The sequence below is a fragment of the Schistocerca gregaria genome, chromosome 3 (assembly GCF_023897955.1).
Source record: "Schistocerca gregaria isolate iqSchGreg1 chromosome 3, iqSchGreg1.2, whole genome shotgun sequence".
In the NCBI taxonomy this organism is placed as follows: Eukaryota; Metazoa; Arthropoda; class Insecta; order Orthoptera; family Acrididae; genus Schistocerca; species Schistocerca gregaria.
The window spans coordinates 583,928,156-583,935,655 of NC_064922.1; positions in this window are offsets into that span (position 1 = coordinate 583,928,156).

Consider the following 7,500-nt stretch of genomic DNA (forward strand, 5'->3'; position numbering starts at 1 on the left):
ATTTGCCAGACTGTTGAGGACTCTGAAAGTGTCGGCACGCCGCAGCAAGGTATATGTATCTTGGCTAGGAAGTTGCGCTCTAAGTTCACTTGCCACTCCATCATACAACGTGCAGTTGTAGATGACGTGTTCGGGAGTTCCTTCCGGAGCACCACAGTCACACGCTGGTGTCGCCTGTTTACCAAATCGGCAAAGGTATGCCGGATATGGCCCATGTCCTGTCAGGAAGTGCAGCAGACCCCTACTTGGCTGAAAGTATCCCATTTTTAATCTTTCTGCAACATCTGGAAGTAACTCAAAAACTCGTCTCCCTGTTCCTTCCCCTTCCCACTGACTCTGCCATAGTTCCTCCCCCCTTCTCTTGATTGCGTATTTGTCCCCTACTTGCACACCCATGATTTCCCTAGTCTTTTCAATTTTGCCCTTTGTTACCCAATACCACGCTGCCTGCTCCCTAATTTTTATATCAAGGGGAAATAATCCCATAATAACTAGCAACGCCCCCCCAGGAGTAGTTCTGTATGCCCCAGCAGACCTTAGTAGCATACTTCGCTGCACCCTCCTCACAGCCATGGCAGGCGCCACCCTCGTGAGCCTGTGTGCCCAGACCCCGCTGGCATACCCTACTAAGGAAGTCAGAATACTATTATGATATAATTTTATAAGGTGGGGGGGTAAGTGAAATCTTTTGTGTCCTATGTTTATTAAGTTATTAAGGATTTCTATCGCGCGCTGTGCAATCATTTCTATGTGCGTCGCGTAATTCCATTTTTCGTCTATTACTACTCCAAGATACCTAGCTTCGCGTCGCCGGAGAACTGGGGCTCCCGCAATCCTGACAGTTGGATTTCTTATCAGACTGCCTTTTAGTAGAAGATATGTTGATTTGTGTGGTGCAATTTTCATTTTTGCCTCTCGGCACCATTCCTGGAGAATTTGCATTGACCTTTCCACTTTTCGCTCTAAGTCTTCTCGGCTACGGCCACCTACCAGCAGGAGGAGGTCGTCAGCGTAGGCTATCACGTCTAGCACATCTCTACATTGTTGTAACCTGACTAACAGGGGCTCTATGTTTACGTCCCAAAAGAGTGGCCCCAGGACCGATCCCTGGGGGCACCCCTTCGTACAGGTCTTACTTACTCTCTCGCTAGGCGATGATAGCCAGACCTCCCTGTCCATGCAATAGCTCCTCAGACAGCCATACAGGGGCCCTGGACACTCCATCTCACGCAAACGTGAGAAGAGCGAGGGCCACCAGAGGTTGTCAAAGGCGCCACTGATGTCCACCATGATGCCTACGACATACTTGTGCGTGGATGAGCCACAGACCTCAGCCGCCAGGGCGATTGCGTCAGACGCTGATCGCCCCGGCCTAAAGCCGAACTGCCTGTCACTCATTCCACGCAGCATCCTATGTGCGGTCAGTCTGTCCGCCAGCAGCCTCTCCAGCAGCTTCCCCATGATGTCTAACAGGCATATAGGTCTATAGGATTTGGGATCCATGGGGTCCTTGTCTTTTCCTTTTTGTATGATTACTACATTTGCAGTCTTCCATACTCTCGGGAATTTCCCAGCTGTGAGACACTCATTGAAGAGCCGCGTTAGAGGAGCCACCAGCTGTGGGGGGAGGAACTGTACCACCTCTGCTACAATGCCGTCCGGTCCTGGCGCCTTCCCCTTCTTTAATGATTTGATATGTGCTGCGACTTCTGCTTCAGAGAAAGGGTACACTCTAGTATTATTGGTATATTCTAGAGAATCCTCCCTGCGGATTTGCCTTTGAGAGTCATCATCATCATGTTCATCATCGTCCGGTAGCAGAGTGCGCAGGAGAACTTCAGCAGTTTCCTTCCACGACTCTGTCACTCGGTCTCCATCTCGGATGGTCGAGAGAACCGCGGGGGATTTAACCTTTTCCCTTACGAGTTTGTAGGGTATTCCCCAGGGATCGGTATCGAGCTGATTTAGCACATACTTCTCCCAACTCCTTGTTCTTACTTCCTTTAATTCCCTTTGAAAATTTTCTTTCTCATCTCTGTAACGCTGCAGCCAGTATTGCTTCTCTTGCCAGACGGCACTTCGCTGGTAATACCTCCTCGCCCGTCTAACAGACCGACGCATACCTTCCAGTTCGGCAGTCCATGGTGATGGTGAGGCCGCCACGGCCCTCCTCCTGGTTGGCACGGCGACCTTTACCGCCCTAACGATGGAGCCTACCAGTTCTTCGGCGTACCTGTCGACATCCAGGCCACCCTCAGGCAACGGAGGAACGTCACACTCCTGAGCCAGGCATTCCCAATTTGTCTTGTGAAAGTTGTATTGAATCTCCCACCCCAGGTCCCAGCGGCACTCTTCATCTCCTATGCAAAAAGTAATCAAGTTGTGATCGCTTGTGGTAGCGTGCTCTATCACATTCCAGCTGTGGATGAGGTTTATAGCATTCGGCGTTGCTAACGTCACATCAATGTTGGTGCCTTGTCCCCCTCCTCCCGCATAGGTGGGGGGGTTCCCTGCTTTATTTACTACCACCAGCTGTGACGCCATTATTGCTTCCTCTGCCCTTTCACCATTTTCGTCCCTGGTGCCGCTGTGCCATAGGGGGGATTTCGCGTTCATGTCTGCTGTGACTATTACCTTACACCCACGTAACGCCATCATTACCCTAGAGAGATGTTCTATGAAATGTTCGAAATTTCCCCCGTACTGAAAGTACATATTAACAATATATAATATCCCGGCGGGTGACTGCAACTCGATGACGTTACAGTGGCAATCAGAGAGTTGCGTTATTTTTGTGGCTCTAAGGGCCTTATTTGTTATTACTATTAACGCCCTTGGCTCCTCTCCTGTAAAGATGGTTTGCCATGTTTTCGACATGAATGATATTTGCCCGGCCCAGTAGTATGGCTCCTGTAGACAGACTACATCTAGTCTCCTCTCCTCCACTACTTTTCGGAGTTCCTGCATGACCAGCCGACTATTATGAGTGTTTAGCTGCCCTACCGTGATTGAATTTAGGGTTGTCATTAAGGAAAATAAGTGTGAAAGTAACATTCAGGCCATGATTTGTTAAAGTCGAATGCTACTCTACCATTAGCTAAGACAGCCTGTGCGTAAATTTCGTCCAGCTTGAACTCTTCACCTCTTCTCTCAAATACTTTCTTCAGCAGGTCACGCAGGGCTCCGAAATCAGTGGGAAGATTCACTGACTTCAGCTGTATTCTATCTACAGCCTCCATCGCCGTGAAGGTGACCATTCTGCCATGTTCATGACCTACGCGTACGACGTGCCTCAACGCTGTAGTGAGGATCGCTGGTTGCTCCAGACGCGATAGCTGCATCGCGAACTCCAGGTTGGGTCCGCTCCTACAGCCGGTTTATCGTCTTGCAGCTGTGCCATACTTGTACTCGTAGTGGTGCTTGTGACTGTGCTGTCTTGCAGGGTAAAAGTTTGAAGACTCCCTGGGACAGGAGCAGAGCTGTTCCTTCCGGGTAATGATTGAGGCTGTGAGCCTGGGTTAACTGCTTTTTCGTCATGCTCCTCATTTTCTTCTTCAGGTTCTGTTTGAATACAAAGATCAACCATTTTTACTTCCTGTGTCCCTTTTAATTCAAGCTTTGAAACGAAAGTTTCAGCTTCAGGGTTTAATTTTGAGTGAGGAGCTGGAGATGTTGAGGGTGGAGACTCACTAGCAGTCCAGAAGTCATCTACAATTACCTCAATTTCTTTTATTTCTTGCATTATTTCTCTTATATCTTTGAGTCTCGGATCAGAGTCAGTTTGTGTACTGAAATCAATCATCGTTGCTTTTCGTTCTTGCATTTGTTTTAGAGACTTCAAAAATTTATTAAATCTTTCTGCCCTTCCAGCGTCCCTTTTTCTTTTGCTGGGAGACTTCCTTTTGATGTTCGTCTTTCTTATGTTACCAGCATCAGCCATAGTCAATTCGGGATATGAGTCTTTGCTCTAGCAGTTTGTAGGTCGGGCAGTTTCTTCCTGCCATACCACAGGTTTTCTTTCCTCTCCGTGTGCATGGAATGCACACCACGGACTTCTTACATTCCTTCCTCATATGTTCCTCCTCTCCGCATCTGGAGCAAGCAGGTTTCCTACTACAGTATTTGTGTATGTGATCAATATCCCCACAGTTCTGACACCGGGGGACAACAAGGTAGTCCTTGACATTAACAGAGTGAAAACCTATGTATACCCTGCCCATAGCTGTCAATTTCCTCCATAGGGATCCTGTAACTTCTGCTACGTGGTGGACTGTATCTTTATCTTTAGGCCCAGTTTTAAACCTAAGTTTAAAGTCTTTTAGGAAAGTTTCCAGGTTGCCTTCTGAGTCAAAGTTTTGCTCATAGATCGTCTTACACAGGTCCTCGTCCGTTATGGACTTTGGCACATCATAAAGAATGACCAAGGGGTTCTTCTTACGAGGGGGTTCACATCTGACTGCCTTACATAGCTGTTGATTCGCCAAAAGCTTGTTTTTGTCCTCCTCAGTGGCAACATCGACAATCACTACATTCTTTGTAGCCTTAATCCTATTAATTTTGATTTTATCCTTAACTGGGTTGACTGAAGTCGCGAAAACTTCTTGGACCTTCTTTATGTTCTGGCCAGGCATTGGTCTCAAAAAGACCGCTGTTTCCGGCCGCTTGGACATCTTGACGATAGTTTCCTTAGTTGTGGGGGCCTTGGGTGCAGCTTGCGCCGCGACCCCGGCCCATGTCCTAGCAGGCTGTTTCCGGAGCCTTTCATTCTCTCTTTCAAGCTCCTCTATTCGTCCTTCGAGTTTGGCGTTGGCTATTGCCCATGCCGCCAACTCGTTTTTCAGTGCCTGTACCGCCGTTTGACTAATTTTACCGTTCTTTACGTTATGGTCCAGGAACTGGCTTAATCTGAGATGCCTTTCCATGCTGCATTCTACCGTTGCCTGACCCAGGCCTTCCTGTGGCGAGGGATCAGCTAGCGTCGAAAGCCTCGCAGGCGCACTCAATTCGCTTGTCTCGTTTGTAGCCATCATCATTATTTGACAAGCGAAAAAAGAAGTTGGGAACCCGTCTCTTTCCCCGGACCGGTTCCTCTGGCATGGGGGGGGACTAAAACTGCAGCTCGCTCACCAACCTCGCCCCTAGGTCAAGAGCGTTCCTGAGCTGTCAGGTTCAGCGCACCGTTTCCAGCGCACTGGTCCTCTTCAGCGGCCTCCTCATCGACGATTTCACCCAGCGATCACCGGCAAGTGCACCCCGCACTCCGGAGAAGCGGATGCACTTCTCGCCCTTCGCCGCCTACTCGCCCGAGCTTCCACCTTTCGGCCAAGGACCCGCTCCTACTCAGGTGGCGGGCCGGTCACCCAGTCTTTCGGCGGTCTGGACCCAGCTAACCTGGCCCAGACGATGTCACCACCATCTGGGTTTGGCAGACCACGCCTCGGTTACCCAGAGGCGCGGCGAAGCACCCTTGCCGAATCGCGCCGAGGTCCCACGCCGACAAAAGAGGTCGCCAGCATGCAGGGCACCTGATGGTCTGTGCCCTGCGTAAAAATAGGGGAGGGGAGGGGAGCAGAAGCTACCCAGTGGTGGGGAGTCGCCAAGCCGCCATCACCCACCCCCGAGCAGCCCCACTCGACCCTCCCCTCCCCAGGGACAGATGTTGTGTCCCTCTTCCGCAGCTTCCCCTGCGCCATGCACCCCTTGCTTTCGCCTTGGGTTGGGAGACATTTAACGTCGTCCAGGACGTGAGGAACGTCGGCAGCCGGACTGCAGGGCCCCAGGAAAGCCGTGAGGCTCACCCTCATACCCTCGCCCGACCACCGGGCTCAACTCAAGGGAGACAGGTGGAGTGTCTCCCGTAACGCAGCTACCCCTGCGCCATGCACCCTTTGCTTTCGCCTGGGTTGGGGGCGTTTTACGTCCTACCATGACGGGAGTTTAACGTCCTTCCTTGACACACGACAACTCTCACGAATCCACAGCCCAGAGATAGACATGACTGGGTCTGTTTGCATGTATTAGCTCTAGAATTACCACAGTTATCCAAGTAACGTGGGTACGATCTAAGGAACCATAACTGATTTAATGAGCCATTCGCGGTTTCACCTTAATGCGGCTTGTACTGAGACATGCATGGCTTAATCTTTGAGACAAGCATATGACTACTGGCAGGATCAACCAGGGAGCTGCGTCAACGAGAGCTGAGCAGCCGGCCGCCCGGGAGTGTGTCCCGAGGGCCCGCGCGAACACGCAAGCGTCCGCTCAATTATTCTGCAAACAGGAGGAGGCTGAGCTCCCCTGCACGATACACCTCGAAACCCTCTCAGGTCCCGGCGGCGCGCAGCGCCGTCCTAAGTACTTGGTCGGGTTCGAGAGAGGCGCAATCGCCCGGAGATAGGCGAGTAGACGCTTTCAGTGCGAACACCCGTGCTCCCAACTGAGCTTGCCGCTGCCGACAGAGGCCCGGGAGCGTGCTGTCGTGGCATTGCCGGCGGGAAACAACACGCGCCACCTACGGTGACCGGCAGCTCCAACGCCAGCGCCACAGAAGGGCAAAGCCCCACTTGGGTGCAGAAGCGAACTCTCCCAGCACAGCGCACGCGCCAACACGTCCGCAGAGCTGCGATACAAACCACCTGCGAGAACCGCTGGGGGCGACCGAGCAGCAGACGGCGTCGCGACGCCGAGTGCCGGGCGGCGGCGCATCCTCAACGCACACAGTCCGCAATCGGACCAGCACACTGCAGATGTCCACCGCGCTTCGCACCGGGCTCGGCAGAACCCACTTTGGCCGCCTGGCGCCGCGCGCAGGGTGCGCCGGCGCATAGCTGGGACGCCAGCCGGGCCCGTCGGCCGGCGCTCCTGCCACTGGGCGCCCCCCACCAGCCGGCTGTAGTGCGTGCGCTCACGCAGCGCGCGGCCAGCACGCCGGGCGGCCCCCCCTCACCGGCCGGGGACTGTCCCACCAAGCCACAGCCTCGTATCGCTTCATACCCACATGGCCAACTCAGGTTCGGGGGCATGGCGGGTACCGCCGAAACAACCGGTTCATCGATGTACCGATCGTCGCTATCACCGATGCACCTGCAGCGCGAACAACCGCTCAACAACTGATTTCCAGTTCATTTGCGGATCTTTGGCAGCAAACGTATACGTCAATCTACATTTGCGAAATCTACGATTCTGGCATGCCTGCATGTTATGTGTCACGACACGCTACATCAGCCCACATACACACTGCGGCATGTACACGAGAGAACACGTGGAAGATGGTCCGCGCACGTGTGCAATGTCCCTTGCGCGGTCGACTGTCAACCGGCCTCTGTAGCATGTCGCAGATGTGGAACGCGGTCCACCGTGCTATCATGTTGTGTGGGGCAATACGATTAAATAGGAAAACCCTCGTCGCTACATCAACAGACGGCTCACGCTGATTCCCAGCAGAGGGAGGAGGGGGGGGGGGCCAACATGCAATACTTTCGTCCGTACCTACCTACCACA